We start from the raw sequence: 14,033 nt of genomic DNA, 5'->3' as shown, positions 1-14,033 counted from the left end.
CATGGTTCTCTTGTACTCGGGCGATCGATGAAGTGTTATCCACATTACAACCTGCTATAGTGAGGATACTCTCCGGCAAGAAGGTCATCCCGATAGCGGCCCTGCTACCTACGCCCCCACAGCATCTCTGTTTCCTGGCTCTCGGAAATGGTCTCACTGTGCAGCCCTACCTGTAGCCTAGCCGCGTACCCCACAACATCTCTATTTCCTAGCTCTCGAAAATGGTCTCGCTGTGCAGCCCTACCTGTAGCCTCGTCGCGTACCCCACAACATCTCTGTTTCCTGGCGCTCGGAAACGGTCTTGCTGCGTAACCCTACCTGTAGCCTCACCACGTACCCCATGACATCTTTGTTTCCTGGCTTTTGGAAATGGTCTTGCTATGCAACCCCACCCTATAGCCTCACTACCTATCCCTCAACAATTATGTTGTCTGGCTATCAACAATAGTCTTACTACGTGACCCTCGCTAGAAACCTAGTCACCCAACTCTCAGAATCTATTCCTCGGCTCCTCTAAGAAAGGGGGAGGGGAGAATAGGGTTGGTACGCCGCAATACAGACAATATAGATGGTTACTGGTGACATCCCATCTCACATGCCTACCATAACAATCACGTCGGATAACAGTCTCAGGGATTGAATGGCAAGCTTACTCTTCTTAGCTACCCCGGTCCGACATTCCACCGATATTAGTGTCGCGTAACACTCTATAGCAGCCTCAGTCCGCATGATCGCAGCAACAGTTACGTTGCATCTCACCGACCGGCTCGCACTCCTCTCAATGAAGGAGTATCAAGTCAGCTCAAGCAGCGTTTGGCTCATCGCATAACCCCACGGCTCCCGTGGGAGAGGTTCGGTCATTCTCTTTATTGTTTATTGTATTGGTGCTTTATCTAGTCTAATCCGATTGTCAGCAACCCAATCGCATCAGACTAGGGGGACTTGACGACGCACAGTTTATTTGCCTAAGTCCAGTCCGATGTCATTGGACGCGTACCAATAACATCAGACTGGGGGGACTTGATGAGGAATGGTCCATTAGCATAGCCCAGACTGCTCTAGCATGCCAGCCTAGCCTGGCACGCTCCCGCCATCATTGTCTGGTGTTCTCCTTCCAACCTTGTCGGGGACTCCCTTGCCAGCCTTGCTGGGGACTCTCCTGTTGGTTTATACGACTTAGTCCAGTCCGATGTCATTGGCCGCGTACCAATACCATCAGACTGGGGGGACTTGATGGGATATGGTCCACTGGCATGACCCAGACCGCTCTAGCGCGCCAGCCTGGCCTGGCGCGCTCCTACCAGCCTTGCCTGGCGCTCCCTTGCCAGCCTTGCTGGGGACTCCCTTGCCAGCCCTGTTGGGGACTCTCTTGCCGGCTCGGACCGGCGCTCCCTCGCCTGGCACTCCCTTGCCATCCTCTCTTGGTGCGCGCCCGCCAGCCCTGCCTGGGGCGCGTCCGCCAGCCCCGCCCGACGCCTCCGGGCAGCCTTGCCCAACTCCTTGCTAGTTGGGCCTGAATGGGGCTTGGCCCAAGGCCTGACCTAATTGTCCCCTATATAATGGATAGTACCTCCTCCATGGAGAGGGACCTTCCCCCAGACTCTTCCCCCGATGGCTCAACCGCCACTATACTCCGGCCGGGTGGCTCAGTCGCCACCCGCCGCCGCCATACACCACTACTAGCACCAAGATGGTTCTCTCCAGCTATGGAGGACCATCTCAGATCTTCTAGCTGATCTAACTTGACCGTCGGAGGCCGCTCCCGGGGCATAGTCCCTGGGGCGGCTCTAACGCGTCTCTCTGATTGTGATGTCAGATCTCCGCCGCAGCAGAAGACCAGAAGATTCGCCGGAGGCTGATGTTCCATCACTAAACACTGCTGATGCTCGCACCGATCGATCGTCAGCAATCTCCACCTCTAAAGGGCAATCCAACGTGCCCGGAGACTCAAGAAACATCTTGCTAAGCGCAAGAGAAACAAATGATCGGGTAGCCCCCGAATCAAACAACACCTGAACTGGGATACCGTTCACATGGAACGATCCTAAACATAGCACATACATATAGCATATCAAAATTACAGCAGCATAACATAAAGCATAAATAAAAAAATCATACCTGTCACCACATCGGGTGTGGCGCGTGCCTCCTCTGTAGTCAGCTGAAAGGCCTGACTCCTCACCATTGGAACCTCTGACTTGCCCTGCCGGCCATCTGTAATCCTCAAAGTCGTTGGAGCTGGCACCTTCCTTGGCGCTGATGCTGCTGTCAACTGGGGGGCAATTGGCCCTCTTGTGGCCCCTTTGGTTGCAATGGAAACACAACAACTCAGATGTCTGAACAACCGAGACAGGGGCAGTACAATCCCTGCTAAAGTGCCCCGTCTTGCCGCACTTGTAGCAGCCCGAAGATCCCGATCTACATGTTCCCTCGTACGACCTGCCGCATTTCCCGCAGCGGCCCGACCCTCCTTGGCCTTTTGGCCTACCATCTGATCCCTTGGGCTTCTTCCCCGAAGCTTCAACCACCTGCCCCGTCTCTGCCTTCCTCTTCCAAATATGCTCCAAATCAATCTCCCTTTCCCTCGCCCTGGCAATCTTGGACTCCAGGGTAGGGCAAGCTGAAAAGCTAACATGCCCCTGGATGTCAGCCCGTAGCATGTCATGATAGCGGGCCCTCCTCATATCCTCATCTCCCGCATACCGGGGCACCAGCAATTCCCTTTCCCGGAACTTGGCGGTGATCTCCGCCACAGTCTCCGTAGTCTGTCTCATGTTTAAAAACTCCCTGGCCAGCTGCTGAAGCTCGACAGCCAGCGCAAACTCTGCCCTAAACCTGCTCACAAAGTCCGACCAGGTCATAGCCTCAACAACCGAGGCTCCCAATGAGTCACCGACAGACTCCCACCAATCTCTAGCTCGGTCTCGTAAACATCCTGTTGCATATCTCACCTTCGAACCCTCGGGGCAGAAACTGGTCAGCTGTGCGGACTCAATGTCCGCAATCCATCGTCTGGCAGCAATGCGGTCCTTCGCCCCATGGAAATTCGGCGCACCACTGCCCCTGAAGTCCTTAAAGGACAGTGTGTGAGATCCTGACTGGCCAGATGCCATGTCACTCCTGAACGCCCTGAGGCGGTCCTCCATCAGCTCAACTATCCGTTCCTTGATCGACCCGAAAATGATGGGGGTCGACTCAAGGATGCCTCTAGTGATCTCTGACGCGATGAACTCGTGTAGCCTCTCATCTACTGGCTCGGAACCTGATCCTGAACATGATCCCTCTCCAGAACTGCCATCAGGTGGCCTCTGGCATAGTACCACCATTCTGCAATACACACAGGCAACCATTAGTGATACTGATACCTCTAAAGGGATCACATCTATTTCAAGTTTCCTGGTCTTGTCTCAGCCTTCCTTAGTTCGGGTACGGATCCTCTGCTTTCAGTAGTACGGGCCCATACTACCTTCCACATCTATCCATACCTTCTTCAAGGACTGCCTCGACTCCACCAGATCCCTTTCTCTACTGCTAATCACTGCTATACTCATCCTAGGTTTGCCCTAGCGAATCTCTGACTCCACCCTACCCTGTCCTCAGCTACTGAAGGCCTCCTTGTAATGTCAATTAGCCATTACCTGAATACCGTTACGTGCGATGAGGCTCAGATAATCCTTCGAGTAACAGACTCGTCCCTACAACGGTTAGACTCAAACAAGAGATGCGCAATAGGGCCAAATCCAGCACTCTAAGTTTATCCAACCTTGATCACATGTAATGTGACGTATTCACCTAATGACTAACTCTCATCACTCAGAGTCCCATAGAGCACATAGCAAGCAGCATTCGGACGCAGGAGAACTACTCAAGCAAGTCTACCCACATAATGAGAAGCTGAACTAACATACAATGCTAAGCTCATACTACCAGGCATAACCTAAACATGCTATCCTACTACTGTCTACTCAATACTAGCATGCAACTCTCATAAGCGGAAGCACATCAAGCAGGCACATAAGGCATCACTCCTAGATCCTTAGTCCTATTCTAGCATGTTGTCCTACTAAAACTGATAAACGAAACATAAACTTGTATAGGTACTTTGGGGAATACTAACTTGAGCTCGGTCGGTCGCGCACATCACACAATTCGTTCTTTCTAAAACTCTTTCTTAAATTTTACAAAACATTTCCCTTTTAAAAATCTTTAATCCCTCGATTTGAGTTCAGACACCCCCGAGGGTGTGTCCGAATCCCTCAAACCAGGGCTCTGATACCAACTTGTAACGACCCAAATTTCACATCCAAAAAAATTTTCTTTTTAAATCAATACTTTAGAAAACGATTGTAATTAAAACACTGTCTGGTCAAACCATTTCATAACATACATCATGTCTGAAAACTGAAACATGAAAACAATCAACTATCAGAGTACAAAATCCCAGAATGACTCATGGTGCGAAAAACAAGGTGCGTGTATGATGTGCCGCTACCGCGACAACTCCTCCCCATTAAAGAAGAGGTACCTGAAAACAAAACTGCAAACCGTAAGCACGAAGCTTAGTGAGTTCCCCCATAATACCTCATACCATAAAAACATACAATGAACAGCTAGGAGATATGGGCCTCGCCCACACTCATGAAGATACGGGCCTCGCCCACACTCCGTTAGCTGGGAGATACGAGTCTCGCCCACACTCTGCTATCTGAAAGATACGGGCCTCGCCTATACTCTACTATCTGAGAGATACGGGCCTCGCCCACACTCTGCTATCTGAGAGATACGAGCCTCGCCCATGATGGGTTTTGAGCATTCTAACACTTCCTAAGTGTACATGCAACCCTAATAACCTTGGATCTATTTTTGTCTAATTATCATGCAAAGTTGAATTCCAAGGTTATATTCCTATCTAGCATACATGGGGAACAATTTCTAACTTCAATGAAAGATAGAATAACTTACCTTGTTGTTGCTTATGTTCCTTGAAACCTTGTGAGCCTAGCACCCCAAGTGTGATGCCTCAAATGCTTCACACAACACCAAATGCTCTTGGAAAGACTTTTGAGAGAATACACACTTCTTGAAATCGGCCTAGCCCTCTAGTTTCTTATGTGTAGCCGATTTTGGTGGAGAATGGGATCCTTATATAGTGTTGACACATCTAGGGTTACACCATGTAAACCCTAATGTGTCATGACTCTTCATTTCCATGACCCATGGGTTTGTAACTCCCATGGAACATCCATGGACCATCCTATGGGTAGAACCCAACTTGATAATACATGGAGCCTCTTAGCCCACTATACAAGATATGAATGATTTACATAATCAACCCATATATTTAATTAGTTATCTTTTGATCACTTAATTAATTCCAAATTAATTCTTTGATCAAACTAATCAAATAATATTATTAATATATTAGAACTTATAATATGTTAATAATCTCCAAGTTTTATTCCTCTCATTTAGTCTATCCAATTGCATGGTGCCATGCAACCCAAATGGACCATGCCGGGTCGGGTCAAGTACTAACCATAAATAGTTATGGACTTAGACACCTTATCCAACAGTCTCCCACTTGGATAAGTCTAATAACTATAACTCCAGTACTTCAGGAACCGACCGGCAATCGTAGCTCTTTCAAGGTCTCTCGGAACTGAGAAGATGTTGATACGCCATTTAAGATAAGTGATCATATAATCCTCTGTTCTAGATATCAGCCGGACAAATACATGGAACACTGTCTTACTTATTGTCCAGCAGTTTGTTTCCCGATTTCCGATTTGTTTGACAAAGAACTTAATTGAACACATCAACTTAGTTCTGACCGAGCCCAGTACATGGGTCAAAACAAAACCATCGAGGGGCCCAGATATCAGCTTCTAATCCAAGAAGGAATAGATAAACTTTGACTCATATGTTTGTTCTACCACTCATTGAATTATACACAAAAGCACGTTTTATAACATCTAGTTACCAATGCGTTTTCGTACAATCAATGCATAACCAACTTGTAAGTAACAAATCATATCTCTAGGTTTGAAGACTTATATTATATTACCATCTCACGATCTCTCGAGATAGAATTCCATGAAGTGATTCCGGTGAGCGTGGGTTAAGTCCAATGCTCAGAACTTATGAGCACTCATGATTGTTGTAGCCTTGTCCAACACCTTAGACCTCTGCAACCAATCATGACAGTCTTGATTCATACCTACTTCCGACATATGACCGACTGTGGAGGTTTGAATAATATGTTATACCAAACAAAATTATTCTGGAAGTCAAAACATGCAAAAGAAATATAGTAAACGATCGACAAGAGATAGCAACACTTTACTCATAAATAAAACACCTTTTATTCATCATCTAATGTCAATTACACTTTACAAATTTCGAGGTTATCTAACTACTAAATCTAATATCATCCTTCAGTCCTATGCTCCGAGCATGCTGGAGATGCTTAACCCGAGTCAGTCCCTTCGTGAGGGGATCTGTTGGGTTCTCATCCGATGATACCCTCTTTTCCACGAGGAGTCCTTCTTCTATTCGATGTCTGATAAAATGGTATTTTCTGTCGATGTGTCTGGATCTCCCGTGATCCCTTGGTTCCTTGGCTAAGGCAACAACACTTTCACTATCACAGAAAATTTCCATTGGCTCTTTAATAGCTGGTACAAATCCAAGGTCTCCAATGAAGTTCTTCAGCCATATCGCTTCCTTTGCCGCCTCGCTAGCTGCAATATACTCTGATTCACAAGTTGAATCAACCACTATCTCTTGCTTGGAACTCTTCCAAGAAATTGCTCCTCCGTTTAGAGTAAAGACCCAGCCCGACTGAGAGCGGAAATTATCCCTATCAGTCTGGAAGCTAGCATCACTATACCCTACAACTCTCAAGTCATCACTCCCACTGAGGGTAAGGACCCAGTCCTTAGTCCTCCGTAGGTACTTGAGGATATTCTTTACCGCAGTCCAGTGTGCCTTGCCAGAGTTTGCCTGATACCTGCTAACCATGCTCAGGGCAAAAGCTACATCAGGTCGAGTACACGTCATAGCATACATGATCGATCCTACAGCCGAAGCATAAGGTATTCGACTCATTTCTGCTATCTCAGCCTCAGTGCTAGGGCTTTGTGTCTTACTTAATTTGGCGTTACTCTGGATGGGTAACTCTCCTTTCTTGGAGTCCTGCATGCTGAATCTCTTCAGCACCTTATCCAAGTAGGTACTCTGACTAAGTCCAATTAGTCTTTTTCTCTGATCTCTCAAGATCCTTATCCCTAGAATATAGGCAGCTTCTCCTAGGTCCTTCATAGAGAAACACTTCCCAAGCCAGGACTTAACTTCCTGCAGAGTTGGGATGTCATTTCCTATGAGTAGTATGTCATCCACATACAACACCAAAAAGCTAACTATACTCCCACTAGCCTTGACATACACGCAAGACTCATCTTCACTCTTAGAAAATCCAAATTCCTTGACCTTTTCATCAAAGCAAAGATTCCATCTGCGAGGTGCTTGCTTCAATCCATAAATGGATTTCTCAAGCTTACACACTCTATTAGGGTACTCGTTGCTGACAAAACCCTCTGGCTGACTCATGTAAACATCTTCAGCCAACTTTCCATTAAGGAAAGCGGTTTTGACATCCATTTGCCATATTTCATAGTCATGAAATGCAGCTATGGCCATTAGAACCCGAATAGACTTAATCTTGGCTACTGGAGAAAAGGTCTCATCATAGTCCACTCCAGAAATTTGAGAGAAGCCTTTTGCAACCAGTCTAGCCTTATAAGTGTGTACTTTACCATCCATGTCGGTCTTCTTCTTGAAGACCCATTTGCACCCTACTGTCTTACGACCTGGTACATTCTCAACCAAGTTCCAAACTTGATTGTCATACATGGACTGTATTTCGTTGTCCATTGCCTCTTTCCACTTGGATGACGTAGGGCCTGCCATGGCTTCCGCGTAACTGTTAGGTTCATCCAGACCTATCAGTGTCTCATCACTGATAAGTGTATCTCCTTCTGCAGTAATATGGAATGCATAGTAATGCTCAGGAGCATTCCTAACCCTTGTGGAATGCCTCAGAGGTACAGACTTGTCAATTGGCTCAACAGGAGTTTCCTCCTCAAGTTGAGTGCTAGGGTTTGAAGTTGCTTCACCGCTTGACTCTTGAATTTCTTCAAGATCAACTTGCCTCCCACTGTTTCCTTGGCTTATGAACTCTCTCTCTCTCTAAAGAAAGCCCTCCTAGCTACAAAGACCACATTTTCACTAGGTCTGTAGAAGAGGTAACCAAAGGATTGTTGTGGGTAGCCAATGAAAATACACCTCTCGCTTCGGGGTTCAAGCTTATCATGAGTCTCGCGTCTCACGAAAGCCTCGCAACCCCAAATCTTGATGTGGTCTAGTTTGGGTACTTTACCAGTCCACATCTCGTGAGGAGTTTTGGGAACTTTCTTTGTAGGGACTAGATTAAGGATATGGGCGGCAGTCTCTAAGGCATACCCCCAGAATGAGATTGGTAGCGAAGCTCGACTCATCATGAAACGAACCATATCCAACAAGGTTCGATTACGCCTCTCAGCCACACCATTCAACTGTGGTGTCCTGGGAGGTGTTAATTGTGAGACTATCCCACATTCCCTTAGATAGTCAAGGAATTATGAACTAAGATACTCACCACCACGATCGGATCAAAGCATCTTAATGTTCCTGCCCAATTGATTCTCGACTTCCTGTTTCAATTCCTTAAACTTTTCGAAAGTCTCTGACTTATGCTTGATCAAGTAGACATATCCATATCTATTGTAATCATCAGTAAAAGTCAAATAATAACGATTAGCATCCCTTGTGGCATGTTTGAATGGTCCACACACATCCGTGTGTACAAGGTCCAACAAACCTTCACCCCTCTCACATGAGCCTGTGAAGGGTGACTTTGTCATTTTTCCAAGTAAGCATGATTCACAACTATCATCTGACTTTAGGTCAAATGACTCCAAGACTCCATCCTTTTGGAGTTGGCCTATGCGTTTCTTGCTTATATGTCCAAGACGACAATGCCATAATGATGCTTTATCCAAGTTATTATTAACAAAATCAATACACAATACATTATTTCCTAAGTTATCAACCATAGATATTGTTTCATACACGCCATCACTAGGTAATGCTTTAAAATAAAGAACATTATTAAAGAAAGCATTAATCGAACCAACTTCATTATCAAAAGAAAAGGTGAAACCTTGTTTATACAATGCATGAAAAGAAATAATATTTCTTGCCATTTCTGGCGAATAACAACACTTATTCAAATCTAAACTAAACCCACTACTTAGCGATAAAGTATAAACTCCAATCTTGGTGACAGGTAAAGCTTTCCTATTCCCCATGATTAAGTTTATTCTTCCTTGCTCCACATTCTCACTTCTTCTTAGTCCCTGCAAGTCACAACAAATATGAATACCACAACCGATATCAAGGACCCAAGATTTAGAATGGGGTGAGTTATTAGAAATGATAGTGTAAATACCTGCATGGTTGGGTTTAACTTTCCCATCCTTCACATCTTGCTGGTATTTTGGGCAATTTCGCTTCCAATGTGATTTTTCATGGCAATAGAAGCATTCAGCCTCTTTTGGGTCAGAAGAAGGAGTGACGAAACCTTTCTTGGTTCCACTTGAAGAAGAGCCATCAAGGTTCCGAGCCTTGGTACCCTTAAAAGAGCTCTTTCTCTTCTTCCCTCGACTTTTTCCGATTGCCAAAACCGGAGTAGAGTTTGGAGTAGGAGTGTTAACAACCGACTTCCCCTTAAGACCTGTTTCTGCGGTCTTGAGAAGTCCCTGAAGTTTGCTGAGTGTGACCTCTTCCTTATTCATGTGATATGTCATGCGGAATTGATCATAGCACGATGGTAAGGAGTGCAAAATGATATCTATTGCAAGCTCCTCAGGGAAGTTCACATTAAGCTTCAGCAATCAATCCACATACCTATGCATTTTCTGCATGTGGCTCGTGACGAATTCCCCGTCCTTTATCATGGTTGTTATCATGGAGCAGATGATTTCATACCTCTCTTGTCATGCACGTTGATGGTATCTTTCCATCAGATCTTGGTGCATTTCATAAGGGTAGAAATCCTCATAAGACTTTTGGAGTTCCGTTGTCATCGTGGCCATCATGATGCATGCCACTTTCGTAGCATCCCTTTCATGTGCTGAAAGTCGGCGATCTCCTGAGGAGTTGCAGTGGTCTCATCAATCTCCTTAAGTTCCTTGTCAAGGACATATTCTTTGTCCTCGTAGCGGGTAATCATCCTGATGTTTTTGATCCACTCATTGAAGTTGGATCCATCAAAAGTGACTTTCCCACACAAGTTCATAAGGGTAAAGGAGCCATTAGGGTTAGAGCCAGAAGCAGCATTGTTCGAAGACATCTGAAAGAAAAGGACAAGATTAGTTTAGATATTAAGAGAATCCTTAATAAAACACCCAAATGTAATATTAAGGCTAGGACCCAATCACAATATATTATAACTTAGAAGAGGTATGTCGTAATCCAAGCTATAACATATTTGAAAGGTAGGTGAATGACGATTCACCAATTTCCACCACGAAAACCGAAATATTAAATATTAGGTTTTTTTTGATTGGTTCTTAGAAATTCCTAGATTCTTTGAGATTCAATGAAATTTTCAAAGGCATGTTTCAATCTCGAGTGTGCCCTCCAAGTTTTGTGACTGGGATACCGAGGATCACAAAACGAGGTGTGAAGTAACCATGCAAATCACTTGGTACCCTTAAACTTTATCACTCAATCGATGTGCCGGTAAACCACACACGCTCCACCGATACTATAATAAACCTTAAGTCAACCTTTACCTACCTTGTTAAGTCCAAGTTAGTGTGTCGGTTAACCACACACGCTCCACCAACGACTTAAACAAAGTGTAAAGTGTAATTTCATGGATTAGCACCTTATTCACATTTTTCCTAAAGTAGCTAAGATTGGGAATTTAATAAAACATTTAGTTACTTTATAATATTCATCATACTTTTAATGAGAATTTATAAGTCCTTGTCTTACCCGTTCGGCTAACGACCCTCCACCGGTCAAGCAAGCGGTGGGTGAGAGTGGACACCCATTAAGTTGCCATTTTATAGGCAACAACCTTATACCCACCTTATAGACCGGCTTCATGAATGAGGCGTACTAGCGGTAAGACGACTTTGTTCTTATACATACATACATACATATATATATATATATATATATATATATATATATATATATATATATATATATATATATATATATATATATATAATTATTAAATCATAATAATATAAGTATAAGGGTTGAATTTTAACTTTTAAAATTCTAAGGGTTGGAACTAAAGTTTTTAACATGACTTTACTTGTTCCAAAACTTGAGGGCAAGTTTTGTAAACTTTCAAAACTTTTCATTTCTTGTAACTTATGAGTTTATTAGAGTAATAAAATGAAGACTCTTCATTTTTCTAACTCTTGTGTTCTTTTAATGGTTTTAACTCAAGTGACTTTTGGTTTTCCATAACTTGAGGACAAGTTATGGACTCCATTAAAACACATTATGATCAAGAATTAAACTACCACATAGGTTACAAATAATTCCTATGATCATCTAAACATCATAAGATCAAGAACATGAATATGAACACTTTCATGAATCAAAATTACACTTAAAACTTTGTAATTTTGATAACTAGTTGTTGTAAATGGATTAGCAAAGACATTACACCATCTAAAACAAGTTTTCAAGTACCAAAATAGTTTAGGGTAATGTTTCTAGTCCATTTCCAGCAACTAAAGTCGAAAATTTGCACTCTGTGGCTCCTACTCGCCGAGTGCATGAACCTACTCGGCGAGTAGGTTGAAGATACAAGTGAACTCGGCGAGTCTCCCCATGGACTCGGCGAGTTCATCAGGCAGACAACAAGTTTTTCGACTTTTTTCAACTTTTAAGCACAAATAACAAACAAACAAACCTAGGCTCTGATACCACTGATGGGTTTTGAGCATTCTAACACTTCCTAAGTGTACATGCAACCCTAATAACCTTGGATCTATGTTTGTCTAATTATCATGCAAAGTTGAATTCCAAGGTTATATTCCTATTTAGCATACATGGGGAACAATTTCTAACTTGAATGAAGGATAGAATAACTTACCTTGTTGTTGCTTATGTTCCTTGAAACCTTGTGAGCCTAGCACCCCAAGTGTGATGCCTCAAATGCTTCACACAACACCAAATGCTCTTGGAAAGACTTTTGAGAGAATACACACTTCTTGAAATCGGCCTAGCCCTCTAGTTTCTTATGTGTAGCCGATTTTGGTGGAGAATGGGATCCTTATATAGTGTTGACACATCTAGGGTTACACCATGTAAACCCTAATGTGTCATGGCTCTTCATTTCCATGACCCATGGGTTTGTAACTCCCATGGAGCATCCATGGACCATCCTATGGGTAGAACCCAACTTGATAATCCATGGAGCCTCTTAGCCCACTATACAAGATATGAATGATTTACATAATCAACCCATATATTTAATTAGTTATCTTTTGATCACTTAATTAATTCCAAATTAATTCTTTGATCAAACTAATCAAATAATATTATTAATATATTAGAACTTATAATATGTTAATAATCTCCAAGTTTTATTCCTCTCATTTAGTCTATCCAATTGCATGGTGCCATGCAACCCAAATGGACCATGCCGGGTCGGGTCAAGTACTAACCATAAATAGTTATGGACTTAGACACCTTATCCAACAGCCCACACTCCACTATCAGAGAGATACGGGCCTCACCCACACTAATCTGCTAAACCATATCATACTAACATATCGTCTATACGGGCCGGCCTTGGTGCCTTAGACCCGTTACTACTGGAAGGAAACTCACCTCAAAAAGTAGCTACCGAAAGTCTGACCGCTAGACGTCTGGCTGCTGCACCGGTAATCCTCCGGATACAAATCCATAAACATAGATTAGCCATTCATAAATACCCTTAGGTCAATTGACTGACCCACCCTTGGTCCAAGGTCAACTCCTTGGTCAAAGTCAACTTCCAGTTGACTGGACTAACCGAGTCGTGGCACAGACTCGCCGAGTCCTTCTCCTACTAACCCGGTCCTACTCGCCAAGTCCCTCTTCCCACTCACTGAGTCACCCTTAACTCACTACTCGGGACTATAGAACCGACTTGTGATCCGACTCGTCGAGTCCAAGAACAACTCGCTGAGTCCGCACGAGCAGATCTCCTACTCGCTTCCAAATCCTCACCAGAGCATCCCTTAAGAGGATTTGGGGTTCTGGGACTATTGCTACACGTTAAATTGCTAATTCCGTGTGCAGATACGAAGGGTTGGACCTTCAACACTTAAACCCCTCTTACTCAGTGAAAGTTCATATGACTCGTTGAGTTTGAAGAACAACTCATCGAGTTCCAGGCAATCTTCATAGGACTCGCCGAGTTGTTCATCCAACTCGCCGATTCTAAGACCATCTTCATAGAACTCGTCGAGTTTCACTTTGAACTCGTCGAGTCCCTTCGACCCACTTTCCATATAGACCCAATCTGAGACATGCAACGCTTCTAAACCATAGATCTATGCTCCTAGGGAATTCTTATCACGTAAAGTTGCAAACTTTACGTGCATGCATGGCCTTATAAGCTCAAGAAGGAAAATCCAAGCTCTTTAAGAGGTCATACACTCAATAAGGACCTCAATAACTCCAACCACAGAGACTTTATACTTCTAAGATGTCCATAAGGTCCCAATCTGAAGTCCTTTCAGAACATAGAGCATAAATACATGAAGTTTGAGCTTTTAGGGCTTGAAAACCACTAATTTGGGACAAAAAGGGGATCTAATGAACTAGTGATCAAGGTAAGAACTTTTCTACCTGAATGGAAGCTTCTCACAGTGTAGATTCCGGATCAACCTCCCCTCCTTGCACACTTCAACCTC

Source organism: Lactuca sativa, chromosome 4, assembly GCF_002870075.4.
Source record: "Lactuca sativa cultivar Salinas chromosome 4, Lsat_Salinas_v11, whole genome shotgun sequence".
NCBI classification, from domain to species: domain Eukaryota; kingdom Viridiplantae; phylum Streptophyta; class Magnoliopsida; order Asterales; family Asteraceae; genus Lactuca; species Lactuca sativa.
This window is presented reverse-complemented; position numbering follows the sequence as displayed.